Below are 13,605 nucleotides of genomic sequence, written 5' to 3' on the forward strand. Positions count from 1 at the left end.
TAACAAGCAGACCTCTTTCGTAATATATTTTCATCGTGGGATTGTTCTGCAAGATAAAAACCCTGATTTAATTTCTAATAATGTTGAATATATGATGCACCTAATTGTACATGGAATCTTTTTTGTGGAATTATTAACCGCATTCTAAATGTAAATTGTCATATTTCTACACCATTTATCATCAGAGTGTACGTCTCTTCAACACACAGTGCTAATGTTAAAATGGCTGTGGGCAACGTCACTCACCTGAAAGACAATCCTGACAAAATTCACTTCACCTAGGAATTAAAGGGAGTAAATCTGTTAACTCATTCTGGTAAAGGAGACATAAGTTTGAAAATTTAACCAGACATAATTATTATCGTTTTTTTTATTTTGCATGTGAAATGAATTCTTTCTAAAACATAATCCCAGATTACCAGCGGTGAAAACTTTTTCCACCGAGAAAATACAGAGCGGCTATGTTATGCGTATTTTGAATTCTGTTAGGAATTGATTCTGGAGAAATATTTTTATTCGTGGGGGTAAATGTTCGTGGGAAAGCAAATTTTATTTGTTTATAAGGACGTGATTTAGTGGTAACACGTAGATACAACAGATTCAATGAATACATGTAAATAAGTTGCCAAATGTTTTTCTTGGCCAATGGGAATACGTAAATTCTTGGATAAGGATGAGAAAGACACTATACGCATGCTACGGCTTGATTTAAACTTGTTTTTAAATTTACATGCAGATAATCCTATTCTTGCTAATTTTAAATAGACAAGGTCTTTGTATGTTTTAAAGAAAATATCTAGCAACCGAGAGAAAATCAAAGGAAAATGTTAAAAAAAGCAAAATATATTTTTTTTAAAAGTTGATTTAGACAGATGCATGGACAAAATCCCTAGTCAGTTTTGCTATGTCTAATGTGAGATATTCTCTCTCTGTGTCTGATATGAGGAGGGACGCTCCATACTTCAGGTAAATTCATACTTTTCCGGAAGGTAAATTTTAAATAATATTTTAAATTAGTCTAATATAAGATTTAAATAATACGTCTAAGTGTAAACCAGAACATTTTGCGAACAAAAAAAAATTGCATTTTATGAAAATGAAAGGTACGAAAAACTGTTTAGTGGACTGTGGTACATGAAGCCAAAGGGCATCAAGTAATAACTTATCATTAATTAAAATAAATAAATGCATTTTTAATTATGTTAGAGATTTGCAATCCAGAGATCAGAAAATCATGTCAATTTTCGCAATGGTTCATTGCTTTTAAAATAGAAAACGGTAGATATATACCAAGCCAGGCAAATATGTAAAAGAAACTTTAAAGAGCGTTAAAAACAATGTTGAACTGTGAGCTTGCATGGTTTTGATTTACACATGAACGTAACTGCAGAATGGGTTACAGTATTAAGTTTTGTTATATGTTTTTTTTTATAAAATTGCACAATTTTGAGTAAGCGGTCTTATTTCTGAGGTTTACTTTTATATTTTGTAAAACAATTCTTATACAGATTTTAATACCAATATATGCATAGCATTTAGCAGGGCACACAGGTTTGTTTCGGTCGAGCAGGTGCTTGAATACTGTATCATGTGGAGGACCTAAACATTTCCCCTCAATCCAGTATACAAAAATTTCAACACGCCCTAGATTTTAATGAATCTGGTAAATTCAAGAAAATAACATCATTTTTAAGTAAATAAAGAAAACCAGTCCTAGTACAGTGAAGATATGCCGAAATCGGGATGGGAGATTCATGAATTGTTTTGCGTCAGCCAGGCTTTAAATCTCAACCGAGATACTGTAACATGTATGACAATTGCAGTACAACCAATTATGTAAAGGCACAGGCCTTTAGATCGCTTTAATCCGACTTACAAAAATCTGGGGTGTAAAAAAAATAAAGGTATGGAACTCATTTCATAGGGTACCTCCTTTCGCCAATAAAATACTTTTAAATCACATGGTCTAAAATTTTACTTTCTATTCATATCTATTTACATACAAACAACCTACATTACTACCAAAGTTCATTCCGAAATTCGGTTTACTCCCCGAGATATGCTGAAATCAATTCCAAAATTGACCTATATTTTTTACTCGACATTTTTACCCCAAAATTTTCGTAAGTCAGATTTAAGCGATCCAAAGGTCTGTGTGTAAAGGGTTCCCTCAGTTGTAAATTACAGACGCATCATTTTAATACTTATTTTGTACAGAAAATAACGTAGTTGTAGAATTTCTATTCACATATATTAACTGGTGAGTGGCATAATGATTAACGAAGGCAATACACTTTTGTCAACAGAACATGCGACACATATGTATTAATGGAATGCCATTTCACACCTTGTGCATCTTAAACTTGTCACGTGATTAAGGTATCAATTACTTGCTGGTATCCTGATTTGTCTTCTCTGTGATTCAGACAATGATTATGCAATACTTCTCTTGCTAATAATTTATATTAACAATGTATGCACCTTAAGATTTAGCATAAAGATTAAGATGAAGTGTACTTTAATACTAAAAGATACAAACTCGGGCTAATAACTATGCCAGTTGCAGCAGTTTAGTTCTTTTAATTGAAGATGATCACATATGTTCCATGTAGAATTAATTTTTTGAATTCCTAGGTTCACTTCATCCACTACACACAGGCATTTCATATCCTCTGTTAAACACAAACATGGCAAAATAAAGGTCAAGTATCCTAAATTAAAAAAAAAAAAGAAAACTCTTAAGAAGTAGGAATCTCACCTGTGGAACACTTGCTGCAGAATGCTAACAACTGCTTACGAAAATGAGAGAAGTAACTGTTGGTATACCAAAAAGATTTTTCCGATGAGATAAAATGACTCATTTAACTTCAGAAAAAGAAAACTCTGTATGTTTATACGGATTGCACATGATACTTTTACTTAATTGAAAAATCTGTGAAAAAAATAAAACTGTGATAGCACGCTGTTATTTACATGTATATGTCGACTAGACATTTAAGACATCACAGTCTGCCTTTTCTATATCAACCACTATAGTAGTAGGAAAATATAATTTTGTAAAGGGTATGCTTTTGCCTGAAATGCATTGTTAATTATTTTTTGCATTTTGAACTCCACGCAAAGTTTCCGCTGAATTTCATGCTAATTACTCAATTTAAATAAAGCATCAAAAAATCTATTTGCATTTAAATTCAGTTCAAAAGAAAACGTGCCCAGTAATTAAAAAAGGTTCATTTTATTTAGAAAGTCATCAATGTATTCGCATCCTGTTACACATGAAATGCCTCTCCCTCGAGTGTTGTTATCTTACTGTCAATTTTTGTTCATGCGATATAATAACTACTCTGAGCGTGAATTTTCCCATTTGTTTAGATTATGTCATTAACTGATATATTCATATTCTCTATAATTCATTAATTATTTATTTAAAGTTACAGCATTCTGTAAAAATGCACCTGAAGATGAATTGGGACAATTCATCTTCAAGCGCATTTTTACAGAATGCTGTTTGATCATAAAATTTTGTGATAAGTAAAAATTTTCCTTTAGGTTAATATTAAACTGAAATATATTAGAAAGGAGTATCATCATGAATAAAACAACGCGAAGCAATTTTTACCCATCAGAAAAAGACTTGCAAACAGGGCGGGTGTGAAAACAAGACCAGTTGTAATAATGGCAAGTTAACCGTAAATGTATTGCAGTATGATGATGCTGTCAACACCTAGTTAGATACCTAGATTACTCATTTGTTGGAGCTTGTGTTTTAGGAAAGCAGGGTTTAAAGATTGAGTGTTCCATTGCTTTTCTCCCTTCCTGATGTAATAAAAATGCATTTCTGTTTAATTTGCTGAGAATAAAGTCAGAATTTCTTATAACAAATATCATACTTTATTATTTTTCTCTGTTATTGCAAGCTATCTGCTTGGCTCAAATTAGATCACATGATCAAGCATAAAACATATTATAAAATGGGTGTTTTTATCTTAAGCTTCTAAAAAAGCTAATAAATCTGGTTTTTCTAAAATGAAAGAAAAAGTGAGCAAGCTCACATACCCCACGCTTCCCCAAAACTCGACAATGCAACACGTAATGAATGGCACAGTGCATTTTAAATACACAGTATAATTCAAAAAAGGGGCATTACTTGCAAAAAATCATCACATCAAAACTTCTTGCATATAAGGACATTCAAATCTTTGTATGTTACAAATTTAACTGGGCTGAAGTTTCTAGATAAATAATGGAATCAAAATTTCTTGGTAATATACAAATCTATACATTATTCTGAAATACCTACAAAGTTTCAGGAAATTCAGTGCCGGAATTATGCTGACAAACTGTTATTTAAATTCCTCAGTGATTTCGATTTGTTAATGAGTGTAAGTCCATGTCCAACACATGACAGTTTACACATTTAAATAATTGATGGAAACAAAATTATGATGTAGTCATATGAATCTGTTTATATACTGTACTTATGAAATTATTTAAGGCAAAGCACACCAATTTGAAGGGGGGGGGGGGAGAGAACTATAGAAGATGGTGTGTGTGTGAGTGTGTGTTTGTGTTAAACCATTAATATTTTGATCTCAAAATCAATAGGGGTCTTTTAAGGTCATAAAATATTTCACATAGAATTTCATTATAAAAAGCTGATTCCAGTGGAGTTTCTTATTACCTAGCTGGAAAGTTTCTTCAATAAAAGGCAAAACTCTTAAGGCAAAAATAATGGAATCGGAATTTCCTGGTAATATGCACATCTACACAATGTGTACTAAATATCTGCAAAGTTTGACCAAATTCTGTGCAGCGGTTTAAGAGGAGTTGTGCTGACAAACTGTTCATCTCTATATTCAAGATATGGCCAAAAACCTAAGTTGAAAAGTGCCGAAATTCCCAGAAAAAATAATGGAATCAGAATTTCCTGGTAATATGCACATCTACACACTGTGTACTAAATATCTGCAGAGATTGACCAAATTCTGTGCAGCGGTTTAAGAGGAGTTGTGCTGACAAACTGTTCATCTTTATATTGAAGATATGGCCAAAAATCTAAGTTGAAAAGTGCCGAAATTCCAAGAAAATATAAAGGAATCGGAATTTCCTGGTATTATGCACATCTATACATTGTGTGCTAAATATCTGCAAAGTTTGACCAAATTCTATGCAGCGGTTTAATAGGAGTTGTGCTGACAAACTGTTCACCTCTATATTCAAGATATGGCCAAAAATCTAAGTTGAAAAGTGCCGAAATTCCCAGAAAAATACGGAATCGGAATTTCCTGGTAATATGCACATCTACACACTGTGTACTAAATATCTGCAAAGTTTGACCAAATTCTGTGCAGCGGTTTAAGAGGAGTTGCGCTGACAAACTGTTCATCTCTATATTCAAGATATGGCCAAAAATCTAAGTTGAAAAGTGCTGAAATTCCCAGAAAAATAATGGAATCGGAATTTCCTGGTAATATGCACATCTACACATTGTGTCCTAAATATCTGCAAAGTTTGACCAAATTCTGTGCAGCGGTGTAAGAGGAGTTGTGCTGACAAACTGTTCATCTTTATATTGAAGATATGGCCAAAAATCTAAGTTGAAAAGTGCCGAAATTCCAAGAAAATATAAAGGAATCGGAATTTCCTGGTAATATGCACATCTATACATTGTGTGTTAAATATCTGCAAAGTCTGAGCAAATTCTGTGCATTGGTTTATGAGGAGTTGCGCTGACAAACTGTTTATCTCCATATTCAAGATATGGCCAAAAATCTAAGTTGAAAAGTGCCGAAATTCCGAGAAAAAATAAAGGAATCGGAATTTCCTGGTAATATGCACATCTACACATTGTGTCCTAAATATCTGCAAAGTTTGACGAAATTCTGTGCAGCGGTTTATGAGGAGTTGCGCTGACAAAAAAACAGGACTGACGGACTGACTGACTGACTGACTGACTGACACACTGACTGACTGACTGACGGACGGGTCAAAAACATTATACCTCACGCAACTTGTTGCGTGGGGTATAATTAGAGACGTTCTTCTGTGAAGCAACAATAGTGATGATGATGATGTCACAATAGTCTTTATAAAAGGGATGTTTCTAAAAATAGATACTTAAGCTGCTATTCGTAATTGCGACTTCATAATGCGTATGTCTTTTAGACATTTTTTATTAACTGATATAAAAAATAATACAATAATTATTTCATGGCCGTAGGAACCGGGGGGCATATCGACCTAGCACTTTGTGCTTTCTCTAAGGTGTATGTATATAGGGACTAACCTCTCAATCGTTTAAACAGTTAATAGCATGTCCCTTAGATATATCAACAACTATGAAAATAAAATTCTCACTTCAAAAAATTTTAAGTCGCCCGCGTGGCGCAGTGGTTAGAGCGTCTGCTCTAGAGTCGCGGCGTAAGGAGTTGATCCTTACGTCGCGGGTTCGAATCCCACTGTGGGACGTGGAGACCGGTCCTACGGACGAGACCGTATAAACCGAGGTCCCGTGTCGCAGTAGTTGCTGGCAGGAAAAAGATCCCTCACTGCTCAATGACCGTAAGTGCCGAGTATAGGACAAAATTTGCAGCTCTCCACCGGCAAATGGTGGCGTCTCCATATGAGTGAAAAATTCTCAAGAGGGACGTTAAACAACATAAAAACAAACAAACATCAAAAAAAAAGTAAGATAAACAACAAGCAAAAAAAACAACAACTTTTTTTCTATCAGAGATTATAAAAGCATATATATTTAAAAAATAACCTTATTTTTGTCAAGATTAATATATTTTTAAATTAATCGAATATTCGTTTTCATATAGCGTACGTTTTTAAGCATGTGTCAGTATTTCAAAAAACTGGAATTTTTATTACAAATATCATACTGTTTTCTCTAAGCTAATTCTTTCGTTTATTTATTCACAATCTCTTAAAATATCAAATGAAGTCTGTGAGTTCGTACTTTCAATTTTCCCCAAAACACTTAATAGCATATCCTTTCAACACCTTTGACATTGTAAATCTCATTCATTTTTCTTTCATAAAATTTATACAACTAACATAGGTTAGTTTGATTCTGCAATAAAGTATCTAATAAATTGCGGGGTTGAAAACCTTTTGTGATCGCCACAAGACATACCTTAAGTTTTTTTTTTAATGAATCGCCTCCTTTTGTTGTTTTTTTCTCTGACAATTTAATAAAAATAGTCTGTACGTTTGTCGTATAATTAAACCGTAAATATGACATTGTTGTCGAAACCTTTTCGACGTCAATCAGTTGAATTTTATAGAGGTAACATATTTTTTTATACGTTCAAACAAGACTTCATTTGAAGATTTGTCATTAACTTTTAAATGGTGCAGTGGAATTGGTTATCCTATTAGCAGGGATAAATCCATGTTAATTTCTTCAGGTTAGGTTCCTCGAAAATTAAAAGCAATTTTACGCATAACGTCTTGAATAAAACCCAATATACAATTCAGAAAACGAAAGTAAGACTGATTAATTGTGTATTTTTTTACGTTCCGTTCGAGAATTTTTCACTCATATACTGGTACAGGGTTTCAAATTTAGACCGTTACTCGGCACTTAGGGCCATTGAGCAGAGCAGCAAATGTTCTTTATCGTGCCAACGCCTACAGTGACACAAGACCTCGCAAATTTCACTTCAAAGTGCCGAGCGCATGGCGAAGGAACAGTTGCTACGTATTTGTTTCTTATCGACTTAGGTCAGTCGCGGTAGTGATTCGAACTCACGACCTTCCGACCACGAAGCGAGCGCTCTACCGACTGAGCTACCGTGATTGAAGGAAAGTAAGAAAAAATTAAAAATGAAGAATTTTATGTTTTTAAATTTGATATATGCGTAACAGACATATATACACATCTTCGTATGCGTCAAGGTGGAAAGCTACACCAAAATTTTATGTAATGGATGTTTTAGACATCTGTTTTGAATTTTGAAATACGATTTCAGCAAAAAGCATTTATATTAGCGCTTCATTTTATATGATTTTTGGGGGGGAGGGGGTTAAAGAAAAATTTTAAATTCTTTTATTTGAAACAAAAAAGATGCTTAACAGTTTAAAATAGGTGTAAGTTAAATAGTTAGCCCATTGATCATGTAATAAAATTTCGTGAATTCTTTTTTTTTTTAAAAATCTCTTCATTAGTTTATTTAGCAAACTAAATGCCTGGGTATGTTAAGCAAGAATGCCTTTTTCAGATTTTGAAATCCATGGCTTCTGGGTTAAGGGCTCAAGATTCAGGACAGGGCTCCTTTGATTAAATAGTCAGAAAGGATTACTTCTTTTAAAATCTTCGTCTCTGTTCCTGGGTATTAAGCAAACAAATAAAGTACATGTTTATAATGAACAAGGGTGCCTTTTCCAAATTGTAAAATTTTCTGTGAAAATGAGCCAAGTGCAAAATAAAATAGGAAATTTAAGTCAAAGTGACAGTATAGGTCAACGTAAAAAAAAATTCCACACATGAAAAGTTCTCAACAATATGTATAAGTATATGTGTTTAGGTAAAAATATTTTGAAATTATTTCTTTTAAACTGAGCTTAACTAAATTTTTAAAAGAGGCAAAGTCAAGGTCCAATCATTTGGATTCACTAGAATAGTTTTCACTAAAATGTTTCGTCAGATGAAGTTTAATCGATGGAAAATATCGAATTGTTTCTTGAAACTGAGCTAAACGCAAAGTGACACGGACGATTGAAAGAGTCGCCCGCGTGGCGCAGAGGTTTTAGCGTCTGCTCTAAAGTGGCGGAGTAAGGAATTGATTTTTACGTCGCAAATCGATTCCCAGTGCGGGACGTGAAGACCGGTCCTTCGGATGAGACCGTATAAACCGAGGTCCCGTGTCGCAGTAGCCGCTGGAACGAATAGATCCCTCATTGCCAATAGCCCTGTGTGCCGAGTATAGGTATAAATTTACAGTCCTCCTCCGCGGCAAGTAGTGGCGTCTCTATATGAGTGAAAAAATTCTCGAGAGGGACTTTAAACAATAAGCAAACAAACGGAAGATTGACATGACAAACACTTTAAAAATTTGACAGGGGGAAAAATGGGACAAAAATATCTTTTGAACATGAAATCTCATATACATGTAAATCCCAAGAGAGGTCACTATGCGTGGGAGTGTAATGGGTTTTCTTAAGGTGTTCCATTTATAGCTTTGATTAGTCTCAGAGTTGTGACAATTGAAGTATATTACCACTGGCAAGTGAATAAATCTCCTGTATGGATTGCTACTGCGTACAAGTCTATTTTGCTGATCTCTGATCATCCTATATCCCCTGCTCTGGAGCAATATATCTCCATCCATCAGATTATTTTGTTTTATTTTATAGTTGAACTGTTCTATTGATCCTTTACAGTGTTGTATTGTACTCAGGTGACCACTTAGACCATTAGGCCTCTTGTTTTAAATCTTTTCATAAATTATTTTATAAACAAAGATTAGGCGTGATTGATAAACCAAACATAAGAAAATATTCAATTGTATGTTAAAAACAAACCAATGTTAACTATTAAGTCAAGCCAATAGATATAATCTCTAAAAATCGATAATTTGCAAATATACTAGTTTATTTGACTTGTACGAAAATAAAGCCGAGCGCATTATCTTAAAACAATGAATTCATATTCTCTGAATACGTTATTATGTTAGAGAAATTAAAAAGACGAACCAATACTAAAGAACCTCTTTAGGAAGTATTAAGTTAATCTTGTTTCATTTTTTTTAAACATCATGTTGGATTTGAAACGACGGTGCACTCCACTCCTTCACATGTATGTGTGTTTTTTTTTTTTCAAAGGTGTTAAACTCGTTAACAAGTAATACTTTGCTTCTTTTCTTGGTTAATGGAATAATTAATTCCAATGAATCGCTCTTGTTATGGTTAAATTGTTAATTTTTATGGATTTTATAAACTATTTCAAAAGGTTCTCTAAGAAAAGTTTTTCTTTTCATGTGGCACGTATTATATTATATTAACTTTAAATCTGCATTCAGCTTAAAGAGATCTATCGACTTACGTAATGCAATTGTGTGTTAGGGGACAAGCAATTCATAGAGGGTAATCGGGAGGTTTTTTCGAATCTGATTTATTATTTCATCCTACAAAGAACAGAATATTAACTTCCAAGATGACCTGTGACAAAATATAGATTTTCCTCACTGGAAAATTTTAACAAGCCAAAAAACAAAGAAAAACTCAAAATATTTCAGATAAAATATTGTAAAGGACGTAATGGAATATCTAAAACATGCAAATCTTCCTCAGCTTTATTCGTCATGACGAACGAGTAAAAAAACATTGATTTTTTTTTAAATCTTCTCCAATATAACTAGGTATCGGATTTCCTTCATTCCCCTACAATATCACTACTAGAGATCAGATTTCCTTTATTCCCGTACAATGTCACTACTAGAGATCAGATTTCCTTTATTCCCGTACAATGTCACTACTAGAGATCAGATTTCCTTTATTTTCCTACAATATCACTACTAGAGATTATATTCAAATTATTAGATGTTGGACATCTTCACAATGTCGAAGTTTTGCGATACCGTTCCTCTTCACAAATCCTTGACAAAAGTCGCTATTTAAAAGTACACATGACGTAATGGTTAATTATAAACCAGCCAATGAGAATATATCTTTGAAATCCGTCGTTTTTCAAGTGGCTCAAAGCCACAGCACATCATCTGTGATTTTAAAGAGAAGGATCTTCCAAAAAATAATCTTCGAAATTTTATTTGAAGTAACTGGTCGCAAATCCTACAATATTGACACTTTCCATTTGAAAGATGTCATATTTGTATACAAAATTTACCTACAATAAAGTCTGTTTTCTGAAAGCTTCCAGTCAAAGACTGGGAACAATTGGAATGGTAGCAAGCCCAACTTTTAAATAGCAACTTTTGTCAAGGGTTTGTTTAGAGATAACACTAAGCCTTGACATTCTGGTTGACGAGTCTCTGAGACTGTCTTGTGTTGTGCGGGCTTTGTATGTCCAGATTATACATAAACATATTCCAGAATGCAGTTGAAATGAAATTCGTTTGGATTATGTAAGCTCCTAAAACTTTCTTTCAAGACTTTTTGGGAAAATAGCATGGACCTGAATTTCTTTCTTGTCTGTTACCTAATAGCATGGACTTAAATTTCTTTCTTGTCAGTTACCTAATAGCATGGACTTAAATTTCTTTCTTGTCAGTTACCTAATAGCATGGACTTAAATTTCTTTCTTGTCAGTTACCTAAATAATAACTTTAATCCGTAAGCATAGGTAATTATTAAATTTCAAATCACACTTTCAAACTATTTAACACAAATTATAGGATCAGGAGTTGTCAGTCCTTGCTATATTTGTCAATTCTTCAAAAAGAACTTTTATTTAAATATCTGTATTAAACTAAATTTGATACCTAGATAAAATTCCTCTATAATTTTCAAATCAAATTGAATTAATATAATCTATTAAAATATTCTATTTCAACATCAGTAATCAAATTTTCATTTGGAAAAGAATAACCTCGTATTCATATCTATGCAAATTAAAGGCCTATGTTTTTAACGCAATGAAACGATTCATATACATGTAGTTTAAAAGAGAACAAGAGCATCCCCTCGCGCCAGGAACTTCACCGGTAATGGCAATGTCTCCATACGAGAGAAAAATTCTCAAGAGGGACGTTAAACAAACATCTAGGCCTAGTAATCAAGGGTACCCAGTACCATATATAAAGCTTAAAATAAGGTAAAGACATTAAAATGTATTGCAACACTAATTAAATTTTAACAAAAGTCAAGATTGATATTTGGGAGAGGGGTCATAACAAGCATACGTGAATGGGCAGTTTCCCTTATTCCTAGCAGAAACATATCACGTATGCTCTAAATTTCATTAATATAACGTATGCTCTAAATTTCATTAATTTTTCTACCTGAGTAAACATTACAGTGCTTTCTTTTATGTTTGACACTAATCGCTCAACTAATGAAAGTGTTACTTCAATTACTTATCTGTCCGCGGACACTTTTAATAACAAAAACGGATTAAGAAAAGCCGAAACAAAGTAAACATTTTCTGTGATGAGGAATTTCGAAGTGTCAAGTTATGTGTATGAAGAATTTATTTCCAAAGATGCCGAAATAAAGAAGAATTCATTTATTTACTCATTGGCTTGATATGACTATTTGATCTTAAGAGACATGCTAATTTAATACAAAGGAAGTGAGAATTAACTTTGTTACCTAGAAATCTAAAGTCTAAATATTCACGAGTAACGACATGTCACTATCAAAAGAACAAAAGATTTTTCTTCAATTAAACTAAAATTGACAAGAAACTGCAAAATTTAGTAACTTCACATTTTGACAATTTAAACTATATTTCCGTTTTCAATAATCAAAAATTATATGTTTCAGCTATATTTCAATTTAAAATCATGAATTAAAAATTCATTTATTTATAACTGTTACATTAAAAGTTTAAATCTAATGTTTAAACTTATCTATAACTATCTCCTTCCTAGATGTTGATACCGCGACGTTCATCAAATTATTTCAGTTACCCAGTGACAGATATGACACTTTTATTTCATACAAACTTTCTCAAGATACGCACAATAATATGACAATACGCAAATACAAAATAGAACTTACAGAAGCGGCTCAATCGAAACGATCCTGATTTTAACCTGTTACATTTACTGGAAGTGAGTATTGTCAACTCATACCTAAAATTGCAGGGTTTGAAGGTAGTAAAAACGCATATTTTAAGAACTATTTCACCGATTAACTTGAAAATGAATAGGGTTCGTCCTTTTACAATGCCACATAAGTATGCGAAGGCTGAGAAATGATAGTGCAAAGGTTTTCTTTAAATCTTGCCCACTAGCTGTAACGGACACGCTAACACACACACACATACGCATAGTAGCGATGCTATATCCCCTCCGCAACTAGTTGCGCGAGGGGATAAGTTACTATGAAAATGAAAAAAAGTGCACAGGAAAGTTTTCAGTATTGGATCTTCATGTAAAATTGTCGATTTAATACTGACCTCCTTCACGCCATAAATGATCAGAAGAGTTCAATGATAGTGTAGGTCTAAATAAACAAAGATCTGAGACAAATATTGCAATATTTATTGATTAGTAGATCAAACAAACTTTAACAAGAACCGTCAATTAAATGCAAATAATTATTAGTGTATTTATCCATGAACTGATCAACATCGTAATGATGCCTAAAAAAGCAACTATCAGGTGACCAGACTACTTAGTTATCCGCTTAATTTGAGAAGAAAGGTCTATATCAAATATTTGAGTAAGGGTTAAGTGCTTGGCAAAAAAGTAACAACTTGAAGAAATATCCGTGTCAATGCTCAATATTGATTAAAAAAAAAAATCTATTAAAATAATTTAAGTATCAGCAATGCAGCAGAAATAAAGACGTATTTCCTTAAATACATCTAAAAACCTTTTTCCACACATACTTAAAATGAACATTTAAAAACTGTAGACATCGTACATATTTAAGGTAAGTACTAATGTAAAGAATGTGTTTAAATCATTAGAT

Source organism: Saccostrea echinata, unplaced genomic scaffold (assembly GCF_033153115.1).
Source record: "Saccostrea echinata isolate AGI-Se365-2 ecotype Australia unplaced genomic scaffold, CSIRO_AGI_Sech_v1 ptg000066l, whole genome shotgun sequence".
NCBI lineage: Eukaryota > Metazoa > Mollusca > Bivalvia > Ostreida > Ostreidae > Saccostrea > Saccostrea echinata.